Source organism: Rhipicephalus microplus, chromosome 6 (genome assembly GCF_043290135.1).
Source record: "Rhipicephalus microplus isolate Deutch F79 chromosome 6, USDA_Rmic, whole genome shotgun sequence".
In the NCBI taxonomy this organism is placed as follows: Eukaryota; Metazoa; Arthropoda; class Arachnida; order Ixodida; family Ixodidae; genus Rhipicephalus; species Rhipicephalus microplus.
Window position 1 is genome coordinate 6,622,993 of NC_134705.1, and position 14,203 is coordinate 6,637,195.

Genomic DNA, 14,203 nt, shown 5'->3' on the forward strand with positions numbered 1-14,203 from the left:
CTTGTGAATATTTGTCTGATGCATGTACTACGCGGATGTATGGTAGGAGCATGCGTGTTGCTTGAGGACCGATCAAACAGCTGGTGTCTCTTGGGAGGAAGTATATACTGTGCCAACGCTTTCATTGAAGCTTGTTCTTGCGTAAATGCGCGAGATAGATACGGAATGCACAAGTTGGAATTAGAGAACGTTCTTGTCCGAGTGGCTTTATTAAGCAGTCGCAGATGATGGCAATTTGTTTGCTTAGCAGTGTGTGTTTAGATTGGGGTAACCAACAGTGAAGGTAGTTGTGTGTGGGTGAGAAAATTTGTTTTCTTTGTTGCGGTGCCTTCCAAACAAATCCGTTATTTCTTCTCTTCATTGCGTCGGTCTCTTTATGTGGCATTAAATTTTGCTATGTGCTCTTCGTGACACTTCCTCTCGCTCTAGAATGCTCTAGTAAAAGTTGACGCTAAAGTTCAGCTGAAGTGTTTAAAGTTCCTTGCAGCTAACCACAGCAACATTTCTTTGTCTATGTGATCAGACGGACGCTCGTTACTTGGCATGCCTTTTATAACGCAAAACGTTTCTTTTTTTTTAATTTACTTACTGAACAGTCCGAAAAAAATCGGGGACATTTGTCCCGACTGCGAAATTCGGAATTCGACAGCGATATTCGGGACGGCTGGTAACACTAGTTTAGGCAAGTGTATAACAATGAAAAAAAAATGTAATAAAATAGAAATTTCATTGCTGGGAGCATTGTCGAGCTTCAATTGCTAACCCGTAAAGGTCTTTTTAAAAGTTAACATTGCCATGGGGTGAAGTGCTTGCAGTGTATTGCAGTAAAGCATACATTATGCGCGCGTGTGCGTGTGTGAAATGGAAGCGTAGCACTGCTATTAGGCCTAATGCGATGCGCCGTGCTTTGTCTCATTACTGGTCATGCGACAGACGGCATCAGCACCAACTTCAATCTTTGTAAAGAGTTCATATGTTCCCCCATAATTATTTTTTAGATACGGAAGCATCTTATACTCGCGCCTTGTAGTGCGCCGTCCGCACCGCTTCTCGAACATTCGACAGCTGACGCGCGCGCATGCGCCATCGCGCCGTCGCCCACTCTTCCACCATCTGTGCATCCCTTCCTCCTCTACACACCGCGCGTGCTTCACTCCTCCACCATCTGTGCACCCTTCCTCCTCTACACACCGCGTTCGACATCTACAATTCTCCTGATTCTCCAGTGGACGCGCATGTGGCGTCGCGCTTCGAGAACATTCAACAGCTGACAGTGCATGCGTCGTCGAGCTGTATATATACTCAAGGTAGGCGCTCGCTCAGTTGCCGCTCGTCGGTTGGTTTGTACGGCGCGTCGACGTCCAAGGTCGCGGTGAAATGAATTCCAACGAATCCACAAACACAATGATCGACGTCCCTTCGACCAGCGCCGCACTTTTGCATGCGTGTGTACGTGTTCACTCATTTAACACCCCCTCCTACAACCACGTTAACCAATTTAGCCATCGACCCAAGTAAGTCGCAATTTAACACCCCATTTCACAACCACGTTAACCAATTTAGCCATCGACCCAAGTAAGTCGCACTTTAACACCCCGTTAACCAATTATATGCTCCGCATCCTCCTCAGTGTTCCCCCGAGGGAAGCTGCGGGCAATTTTTTTTAATTGTGGCAAGTGATTCACACTGCAGTAAACTTCTAGTATATCGCATGAATAATTTAAAATTGTTGCATGACCCCTAATAAAGAAGTGAAAGATACCTGTGACAGACTCCTTGGTACTCCAGATTTTGTGCCATCAGATATGTGCTCTAAAATGAAAATGATCATTATTAGTGAAATATATACTCAGGCTAGGTATTGGAGACGATTGTGCATGTTTTGCGAATTTCCTTTTAAAAGCTCATGCTTCACTTTTTCGGGCTTTCTTTAGTTATTAAGAAAAATAGCTCCCCAAGAATGGTCTAAAATTAAACACACGGTTTGTCATGGGGCAAGTTGAGCTTAGCAAGAAAATGATTTATGAAAACCATTCTGTCGCATAACTAAGAGCAAGCTGGTTTCAGGAAACATGTTGACCTGAGATGATGGCACGTGTTCACGCATCTTACAAAGGCTGCTTGTTGTTATAATGTGGCTGTAATTGGACAAATGTCTGTCATCAGGTGTGGAGATACATCGCATCTCTGGTGATCAAATTTTTAAAGAATGGGTTTTCAGGGGATGCGAAAAACTTTTTTTGAAGGGGTGAGCATTAAAGAGCATTACTTTATTAAAGTCTCCAATTTCATTAGGTTAGCACTGAGGCTTGCAGGTATGTTAAATGAGCATGGTCACTTGAGTAACACTCAGAGGTCAATAAGTATAGGGTGAACAGCTAGGTATGTATCAAACAGGATTATGCAAATTGCAGAAATAGACATAATGAAGTTGTCGAGAAGACTTTGTTAACAGTACATTTACAGGCTTCATGCAGAATTTGCTTTCCAGCAGGGTGAATTTACTTTCGCTGATGCTTTCGATGGCATCATTGCAGTTCATAAGCACTGGTTTTACGGACTGCACGTGATGATCTTGTTTTTTCAAGGTTCATGAACTGATTAAAATGTATAGGATCAAGAAACTTACATGCTGTCTTAAGGCATAATCAGGCTCACCATAGAGGTAAGTGGTGAGATTTTAGTTAGTTGTATGTGGGAGGTCTGTGTACATAACATCATAGTAATCTTGCAATGCTGTAGCTTTATTTGTGTAACGAGTGAAGCTTCTTTTCCTGTTAAAAATTTCTGCCAAGCAAACAAGTTCCAACAGTAGGATTTGCCCTTGGGTAAAGCTGGTGGTAAAAGTGAGCTTATTCAGAAGCCCTTCAAGAGTACCCACTAAAGGAATTAGTACCTATAGGGCGAAAATTCCAGTGCACCAAGAAGGGCAAGGGAGGACGGTGCAGGTTAACATTTCAGGAGGGCATCTTCTGGACATCATCCTTCTCTAGCCACAAGCTTGTATGGCCAATGTTTAGCAGACTCCTACTAATATAAACTAGGTATAAATGTTGCTTCTCTATTGCAAGATGACACACCATATACCTTTTGAGAGTCTCCTCACCACAAGCCCTTACATTAGCCTAAAAATATTTTTTTCTACGGTGCCCTTTTTTTGTCCTCAACAGTTGTCTGAAGCAACAATATGCACATTGTGACAGTCTAGCTGGTGACCACAGAGAAGGCTCCCGCCATCACGAAGTATACTTCACTCAAAATGTAAGACACTGCAAAATCCTAGTCCGGTGTGCGTGCATACGACCTTGAACATGCAAGCAGTGACCACTTTTCTTGTGTTCTCTGCACTGGCGCATGCTTGTTGCACACCTGTTCAAGATTGTGACAATGAAATTAGTTCTGGCAATGCTGTCTCAGAGGTAAGACTGTGTACGCCCTTAGAAACATCATGGTGGAGCGAGCAGAGATTCATATCAAATGTAGTAATAAACTGGCAACACCATGGTGATTTAGGCACACTTGCATTAATTAATTACACTATTTATTGAGGCAGACATCGCACCGCTAAGCCTAGCTGCGATCTCTTATCGTTACTGTCTACATAGTTTTCCCGTTGGTCACAGCACAGGAAGAAAAATTTGTCTGTGGGAGCACCATATTTTAAGCTTGCATGACTCCAATGAAGCACTGTGCGAACAGATATATTGAAAATGTCAATACTTCGGGTCCTATAAATATTGAACTGGTTGTCACATTCAGCCGGTGATCCTGCAGGAGCTTTAGCATATACTCTAAGGTCATTTTGCATCAACAATGCCACATACAATAGTTTAACAATGGTTGTTAATGGGCAAGATGATGCATAGCTTCAGGGAGGTAATTAAGCTAAGGGGGAAAATTATAGATGCCTAAGCACCACTGGAAAAATGAAAAAGCACAGAAAAAGAGCATCGGTCACAGCTGAACTACAGAAAATATTTACACTGCACCACACAATCGCATTGTCTAGAATTTTCTCTAATAACGTTATACCAACCTGCCTAGCAGCAAGTACTTCTAAGGTAATAAAGTGCAGAATGACACTTGCATAAGACAGGGAACAGGACGCGAGTTAACTGCCATCTATCTTTGTTTGTGGCTTTGGTAGAAAATATATAAGGAAACAGACACATGTGAAGAGTGACCGTGTGCAATGTCACAGTCATCAAAAACATCACTTAACATTGCCTGCTCGAGAAATTTTCCTGGTTTTCAAAGTTTCAACAAATGTGTCACAATTAAATACACCACTTCTTTTCCAGCTTGAACTGCTTCCAATAGTTCACATCTATCAGGACTGCTGCCTGTAATCTTTGTCTGGTATATAATCTGAACTGACATGCCCTAATACTTACACACAATCAGCCATATTTGTCTATCTACTCTTAACAGCCTGTAAGTTCACGTGTAACAACACACGCTCCACCCTTCCAGTGGTCATAGTCCATGCGGGTCATTATATCATTCAGTTAGCTGCCTAATTATACTTTCATTCATTCACTTCATATTTCTTGAATATAGAGATATGTGAACCCTACAACTGCTTTGCAAAAAACAAATGAAGTACCACACTTGCTATGATGGCTTAATTAAAAAAATTATTTCACGATGATGGCCCAGAAGCTTTCTCTAGAAAACATGTAAAGCCCATATGGAGAAGTATGCATCCCAGGGAAATTCTGCAACGGCCAAATTCGAAGAGTGTGCAAAATATTCTACGATTTCACATACCAAGTTGAATACTGTTCTATTTGATTCAGTCGCCATTATTTTATAGAACTAAACATTTTTTACTAGTTTAATAAAATTTAAAATGTTAAGTGCACTGAAATAATGCGAAAATGTGTAAAAGTATCATAAGTTTCATCCATGGCAGGTTATACGCATTAAACATGACAGCTTATCTAGTGCAGCTGGCTGCTTCGCTCTAGGAAAGTAATTTTGCTACCTATACAATTGTCATTTACCCTTTCTTAACACTTCTGTACATTTTAAGGGCTTGATGTTTTCGCCAGATACTTGATTCCTACTTTTAAGATTTTTAGGAGTCCTTATCATAGCTGCAAAGGCAGATACAGCCAGTATTTGATGTACTTGTTTTTATATTGCAATGGAAATAATACATCAACTGGGAAATAGCAATGAAACATTTTGTGTTAATTTTTTTTTCAAATTCGTTTTTCTGCATAACTTGTGTACCAAACAGTGGCCAACAACCATTGGGTATATTTGCACCATGCTCTGCCATGACGAAGCACATGCATGAAACTTGAGAGACACGAGCTCATGCATGCAGGTGCAATTATTATGTAGTCATCCCTTGAAACATCCTTGGTAATTTTAAATACTTGGCTGGGCAGATGTCTGTTAAATTATTCTCGAATGTCCAGGCTGGCTACAAAATGAGCAATGCTAATAATGTTCTTGACTTGTGCCACAAATTTTTTACCACTCATTCTTTAAAAATATTTCCTAACGCTGTTGTTGTACAACCAAACAAGAATATGTACATGCTCTTTAGTATACTGTTATTCACAAACTAAATGCCAGTTCATTAAAACTCAAGATAGTTAAACATTCATATTCCATAATTACGATCAAACTACAGGTGAGTTACCACAACAACCAATCTTCCACTAATGTCATTATGTTTTCATTATTAATTTAGTAATTTGCATGCTTGCTTCTTTTTTTAAGAGTATGCTAATTATTATACAAGACACCAAAACTAACTCATTTATCAACTTCAGTATTTTATCACTTTCAATTAACCATCATATTGCAAAGTCTTGAAACAAGTCACTTTTAAGACCCACAAGTTTTCTTGTGCCCTTACAGTGCATCGAAGGCCCTGAAGTGTCAAACAGGCCAAAAGGCATTGGTAAGGCTTGTTCATAGGCATTGGACAAATCTGTTTACAAAATGTGTTAAAGGCACATGCGTGCACATGTTTTGGTTTGATTGTACGTTAACATTAAGAAAGGAAGGAGTGGTGCGACATTTCTCGCACAAGCCAAGCATGTGGTTAGCATTGCTAACTTTACTTCACTTCACTTTATTATCTTAAAGACCCCAGTGAGGGGGTATTACATAAGGGGTAGGTTAACAAATGGAGGTTACAGAGAGTGATCTTCCGACAAGCAATATGTATTTATGTTTTGCGCAAACGTTGATGAACACGTGATGGCTGCAATGTCATGGGGAATGCCATTCCAGTCCACTGCTGTGCGAAGAAAAAATGAGGCAGCAAAAGTAGTAGTGCGAGCGCGTGCGATTGAATAAGAATGGGTTGTGCGGTGAGATATGCGCGTTGGTGGGATAATGTAAGGTGCTTGATTGAGGGAACTGTGAAAGAACTTGTGAAACAAACAGAGGCTGGCGATGCGGTGATGCACAGAAAGATTATCAATATCAATGTCATGTTTTAGCGATGATATGCTTATTTCGTATGAATATGAAGAGTGAATGAACCTAGTGGCACGATTTTGTACAGATTCTATTTCGTTTATTAGGTATATCTGGTGCGGGCTCCAGATGGGCGCTGCATATTCTAGTTTAGGTCTGATGAGTGATTTGTAAGCCAGAAGTTTTATGTCTAGTGGTGCGTGACGCAAATGACGCTTTAGGAAACCGAGGGGTCTGTTCGCGGATGATATGATGTTGTTTATGTGAGTGTTCCAGGAAAGGTTAGGAAAGGACGCCTAGGTATTTATGACTGAACTTGTTCGATAGCGAAATTAGAGATAAGGTATGAGAATGATAAAGGATTACGCTGGCGTTGAAATGAGGCGAGTTTGCATTTAGTAGGGTTAAGCTTCATTAACTAAAGATCACACTACTGTTGCACGAGATCCAGATCCTGTTGGAGTGTAGTTTGATCAGAAATGTTAGTAACTGTGCGATAGATGACACAGTTTTTGGCAAATAAACAGATATGGGAAGATACATGAACAGGAAGATCATTAATATATATTAGGAACAAGAGGGGTGCGAGTACAAATCCTTGGGGGACGCCGGATGTTACTGGGAGGGAGCTAGAACGGGTATGTTTAATGAAGACGAACTGAGAGCGGTTAGTAAGAAATTGTGTGGTCCATGCAAGAATGTTGGAGTGCAGGTTCAGCTGGGAAAGTTTTAACAGTAGGCGTTTGTGCGGTACCTTATCAAAGGCTTTTGCGAAGTCGAGAAAGATTTAATCGGTCTGAAAGTGATGGTCGAGAGAAGAGTGTATATCATGAATAAATATAGCAAGTTGGGATTCACTGGATAATGATTTACGAAATCCGTGCTGGGAGAAATGAAAAAAATTGTTGGTGTCAAGAAAGTTCATGATGTGTAATTATATGATATGTTCCATGATTTTGCAGGGGACGCTTGTTAGAGAGATGGGTCAATAATTTAGGGGGGACTGTCTGTTACCTGATTTGTGGACTGGAATGACCTTTCCCTCCATCCAGTCGTCTGGTAAAATTCCTGTTTCTAGTGACAATGAGAACACCATCGAAAAGTACACTGCAATAATTTCCTTAGTATTTTTTAACAATTTAGAGTTAATATTGTCTACGCCAGCTGATGATGAAAGTTTTAATTTGTCAATGAGTGATGAAATGCCACTAACGGATAACACAACAGGGTCCATCGCTGGTAATGTCGTAGCAGGTGGCGTAAGAAACGGTACGTTGGCTTCTTTAGCGAACACTGATGAGAACGCGGTGTTAAAGATATTGGCACAAACAGTGTCGCTTACGTCTTCATTTTTATCGTTTGTAAGCGTGATGTCTCGTGTTAGTTGCAGGTTTATGATTTCCGAGAATTTCCTAGGGTTAGATTTCAGAATTTTAGTTAAATCATTGTGATAGAATGTCTGTTTCGGTTTTCTAATTTCAGGATAATAAGCATCTTCCGCAGCATAGTACTTGCCCCTTGCGCACGCATTACCATTAAACTTCGCAGCTCGAAAGAGGCGCTTTTTTTATTTTCAAATGTTTTGAAACTTGTGGAAAACCATGTTTATTTTTATTGGCAGTAAAGCTCACTGTGGGGATGAATTTATTAGTCAAGTCAGTTATCTTGTCCTTAAGCATTAGCCAGCTATCATTGAGAGAACAGCAACCGAGATTGAGTTCGAAGTATGGTAGTAAATCTCGTAATTCACAATTAATTCATAATTACCCTTATCATACAAGTGAATCGTTTTGCGGAAAATGGAGCGTATTTTTGGGGTGAAGTTAAATATGGTATAGATGACTTTGTGATCGCTGATTTCACGTAAGTATGCAATAGATTTTAAGCTTTCGGGGCTATTTGTTAATACCAGGTCTAAAATGTTTGAGGATTCACTAGTGACGTGCGTTAGTTCGGTTACCTGTTGGAGGTTAAAGTTGAGGCAAACATCGACGAATTCTCTTGCTTCAGTATTTCCCGAGGTTGGTGAAACCTGATTGAGCCAATTAATGAAGGGAAAGTTAAAATCCCCATAAAGCAGAACACGTGCGTTAGGGTGTTTATTAGTTAGCTGGGATAAGATTTCGTTAAGTTTGCGGGGGAAGTCTGGGTCAGTTCGAGGGGGCCTATAGCATACGCCAAGTATTATTGCTTCGGGAGGGGCACGGCATATTACCCATAATGATTCTAGTTGTGAAGATGTGTTTATTAGAGAGCATGATAGTTCTTTTTTAGTGGCGATGAGTATGCCTCCGCCACGTGAATTTTTACGATCGTGACGAAAGAATATGGTATTTATTTCGCACTAACTTTATAGTTAGTGCGGGAGTTTCAGATTAATTCCAGCCTATTTTTTTAGCAATATATCTATAACATGTGGTACAAATAGTTTCTGTTAGTAATTTCACAAATGACAACACTATTATCAGCAAATCGTGATGAAATTCAGATGATAGCAAGGAAGGGGCATTGGCAGTTAAAATGAGAAAAAGCTGGGCTTAGCTGAGCACAAAGTGAGTTCAATTTCATGCGAAGCATTTAAAGTACTAAACTTTGTTCGGTAGTGCCAAGGTCCAGATGACCTAATTTTAAAGTAAATTTTTATGACTGACCTTGTCAAATGTGTTAGAAAATTCTAAAATAATTCAGTCTATGAATCACTCCATCAAGAGAATGGCACAATTTATGAGTAAATAAGTGGAGTCTAACTTTGAAGCGTAGTTTTAAATCTATACTGCGTAGTGTTGTATGAAATGTAGGGTGATATAGAGGTACTTAGCTGCTGAATAAGCTTTGTTAGAATATAATATTAGAAGTGGTATTACAACATATGTGCAAGTTAAACCGAGTGAAAATAATAATAAATTTTCTTAATCCCAGAAGAACAAAAGAAAATTTTAAAAAATCACAGCATATTCATGGAGTGATCGATGATGAGTGGGATGAGGCGTCCGTCCATGCATGCGTCTATGCGTTCGATCGCATTCGAGAATGCAGATGACGCATGGGTAACACCGATGAGACGCGTGCCAAAGAAGCTGAGCGCAAGCGTCTTTAACGTGCCCGCCACTCTGCTTCGTTTATGCCCCACCAACGATCCACTACGTGTGGTGACTATAAAGGACACTGAGAGATCCGCTCATTCTATGCATATCCAGGCACAGCCCCCCATGCAGCCAATCTGAGAGTAGGGGTACAGCGCCATCTAGTTATCTTTACCCAACTGCAGTTTCTATGTAATTCTTAAGAAAGCGCTGTCTATTATACTGTTCGGCAAATACTGCCTTTCTTTCTTTGTTTTCTTTCCTCTCGGTTATGCGTGATGCTTGTACCATATCTAAGGACACAGTGAAAGATGAGGCATCAGTACCAAAAGGACTTATTTGGTTTACATTCTTTTATGGTTTGGGGGAAGTACGAATATTTATAACAACTTGATTTAAAAGTGTATTTATTATGTGTTTGTTAGTGCCTGTAAGGTGTTAACTTAAAATGACAGAAAAAGATTACTTTTGACGTGTCGATGTTTATGTCACTATGAATTAATTGAAACAAAATCTTTAGTTTTGCTATTTTTGCCCTACCTTGTAGTGTTAATAGACCAGCTTTCGTTTGCAACTCAGTAGGAGAATTCGTTAGATTGAATTTGTTATAAATATACCTCATTGCCTTCCTGTGCACCCCCTTTTAATCCTTGCAATTAGTTACTTTGTATGTGTAAACCCCATAATACTATTATAATCATGTGACTAATATATTCATTCATTATTATTATTATTATTGCATTGATAACATTGCACTTGATTTGCAGTTTACTCATTAAATCTGTATTTCACTCTTACACTGTTCAAGGCAGTATTTATAATGTCCTTACAAAGACCTACATATTTTAACTGCATTTATTGGACTCAGATATATCAGCCAGTCTTGTGGCACACCCTACAGGACAAGAATATTTTTGTCATTTCAGGACATCCCGGGGATGTTTGGGATATTTGAAGGAGGTACGTATTAGGGAATGACTGATGCACGGCTACCTGTTTTTTATGCAACCTTACCTTATTTCCAAAATATCAGGTGATGGCAGTATGAGGCAAAGGAGTTAGACCTTTTCAGAGTAGCTTTATGCCTTTCTATAAATTGCAGTGCCATGTCCTCCTCTGGCAGAGAGGTGCTAGGCAATAGGAGGTAAGGGAGTGCCAGCCCGTTTAAACTTCGATGCAGCACACAGCAATATTTGGTTGTGCATATGTCCTGTGCTTTACACAAACTGTTCTTTAGTTGTTTGCAATGCTTGAAATACCCTGTGCCTTTTTGAAATGAAACTTGTACTGGCATACAATTAACTGTAAATGTTGTCAGCATTAGATGTACAAAAAAAAAACCATCATGAAGGCAATGTGCCTTATCACTTATTTGCCTTGCACTACAGCTATTCTGGGATGAAGAGAATGGCCATAAGGAAGATAATAATAATAATAATAATAATAATAATAATAATAATAATAATAATAATAATAATAATAATAATAATAATAATAATAATAATAATAATAATAATAATAATAATAATAATAATAATTCACACCAACTGGTTTTATTATAACAAATGATTCCAGCTGATTCCATTTCCAGGCCAGCTGGTTTCATTTTCAGTCTCGAGTGGTTCATGCTGGCTTCTAAGACACCGACTTCAGCACTGTACAAGCAGAACGAAGACCGTTGCGTACACTACGCTGGTCCGCCCCTTGCTCGAATATGCAGACGTTGTTTGGGACCCACACACAAAGACGGATTCAGCGATGCTCGAACGGGTTACAAAAGAAAGCGCTGCGATTTATTCACAACGCATACAGCAGGCGAGTATCCGTGACAGAACTGCGCAGGCGTTCTGACCTACCAACACTAGGGCCCCGCCGTAAACTACATCGTCTTAAAATATTACATAGCATAGTTAATGGTTATTCAAAGCTTGACTTCAATACTTATCTCGAATTCAACATGTCCCGCCCCACCCGGAACAAGCACAACAAAACAATCCTAATGCCTTTCACGAGAACAAACGCTCACCGTCTATCCTTTTTCCCGAGAACGATAGCAGAATGGAACACTTTGCCACGCGACGTTACTAACTTAACTAATCAAAATGCTTTTTCAACGGCTATTCAAAATTGTGTATGATTGGAAGTGCTGGTCTTGTTCCTCTGTCCTATTGAACTAACGTATTTCACGTGTTATCTTGCTAGCATGCCACAACGCACACTGCTTGTGTTTTTTTTTTTCCCCGCTTCCTGGTCAATGTGCGTAGTGTACTTTGTGTGTTTTGCATTAGACTAGCATTGCCGGTTTTATTGTATATTCATGTAGCTATTTGTAACGAGAATTACTGCCGCTTTGCGAATCGTGGGCCGTGTTACTGATTGCGTGCGCTTGTGTGTCGTGACAATCTGTAAGCTTACTGCATTATTGCTTCCCTGTGTACTGCGGACCGTGTTACTGGTCGCGTGTAAACTTTGTGTACAAACTCTGCACTGTACCACTCCTGCCCTGGCTGCCATAGGGTGGCTGGCAGTATTGAATAAATAAAATAAAATAAAAAAAATGCTGGGACCAACTGGAACATGTTGCTAATGTGTTGGCTTGTACTTAGTCCCAGCTGTATACTGCCATTGTTTCAGTTAAAGTGAACTGAAACCGTGGAGTGTTTTCACCTGGAAAGGAAAGAATGTAGAAAGTGATGCATCTAAAGACAGAAAAGAAAACAAAGAGGAAAGATAAAACAGGGAACAGAGCAAGAAAAAAAAGGCGAGCTCTCAAAGAGAAAGAGAGAAGAAAAGAGAGAAAGAAGGAGGCACAGGCACACTGAACTTCTCTCGCCCTCATTTTTGAGGGCTCCTCGTTTTTTCCCTGTGTCACTTTTTTACCGTTACCTGGCTAAATTTTCGCTCCTATACACAGATCGACTGAATCGACGGCACACTCAGATTTAGCGTACATGCTCGTTGTCACATTCTGTCCCAAAACTCTCATGCCTGTCATGCCAGAAAACAGCTTTGCAATGAAAATCACTATCGTGCAGCTGGGGAGCTGTATCATGCACAGATCATTATGTCAGCCTGATCGCACGAAGTAACGGTAATAACTTAGTAGTACACCATGCATAACACAAACGTTCAGTGTGCCTTTAAGTTATGTTGTCTTAAGTGCAAAAGTGCAAGTTGTGCTTTGCCAGCATTTTCCTCAACTATGAGGCATACACTACAGCTGTGTTTTGTGTGAATGTAAAAGAAAGTACTGCTTAAAATGTTAAGTACACTGACTATACAATTAAAAATATGATAATCGGCATTTCTAAGAGTTACATTTTCTTGTAAAAAACTGACACATACTTATGTCAAGATTCGTGCCGAAAATACGTCTTGCCCAAGGATATTTCTAAAAAATTCAGCATATTCCACGTAGCTCCAGAATCGACATTATGCGAAGCATGCGGAGACATGCTTAGCGTGACCATGTTGTGATTTTTTTATAGCGGCACGTTATGAAATTATGCCAAATATACGTCCAAATGTTCCACACACAGACATACATTGAAGAATTCCAAGTGTTTATATAACTAGTTGTTTGCACTTGTGCAATGATGCAAACATGAACTTGAGCATTAGGAACACCAGAATCAATAAGCTGGTATGAAGTGCTGGTGCTAGTGAGGATGGTAGCCCTGGACGCTGCTGCATAAATCAACTTCAGTGCATGGCACCTAGCAACAGTTGACGTCAACCCGATATCACAGCTGCATCATAGGAAATTGGGCGACCCTTAAGGTTCGCTTTCAAGAATTGAACACGATAATGATACCCTGGCCCTAGTGCGTACTTCAAGCACTTGGTGCATGAAATATTTTCGAACTTGGTATGCACTCACTATGTGGTCTGAAGGAAATGTGTGCAGCAAAATGTGTGCGTTTTGTTATGGCTGGCCACCTTTTAACTATGATGTCCTTAAGATAATCACATGTTCTGATGCCTGATTACAATGCACACTTGTATCAAGAAATATTACTGTGATATTACATATTGAATTGTGAAGGCAGTATACAGGACACATGTGTTTGTAAAGCCTAACATTATTTTCACTGCATTTTCAAGCAGATGAAGTTATTTTCCTTAATTTCCAAGCAGATGTGTGGCTGTGCGGTAGAACGCCTGCTTGCCATGCAAACGGCCTGGGCTTGATCCTTCCGCAAACTGGGAAATTTTTTATTACTTATTTTATTTGCATCTTTCTTGATTTTTCTGGTTGCTCACAAGGTTCATCACTCACAATCAACGATGCCCACGAGATGTTTAAAACTATCGCGTTAAAACTGGCATAAAAGGGTAACAATGTATGACTGATTGAATAAGCTTTTGCAGCTTATGCCAAATCACAGTGGTGTGATGTTGAAATCCCTAGGTCCATTGTTAAACTACCAAATGTCATGGTTTTCACTTTTATGTCTGTTTAGGGGTACAGCAATTAACTGGCCAGGAAGTGTAAATAGATCTTTATTTGGAAACATGCAGAAGTATGATAAAGTCAAGCTCCCTTTCCCTTGAGTAATTTGAGTTGTATATGTATTTTGAAATAGTGTTTGAAAATCACAGCAGCTGTGCCATTACACCGCTTTGTGGCAAAAGCTTAGTATCGAGTTCTGGAGAATTTCTGCATGTTACCTGCT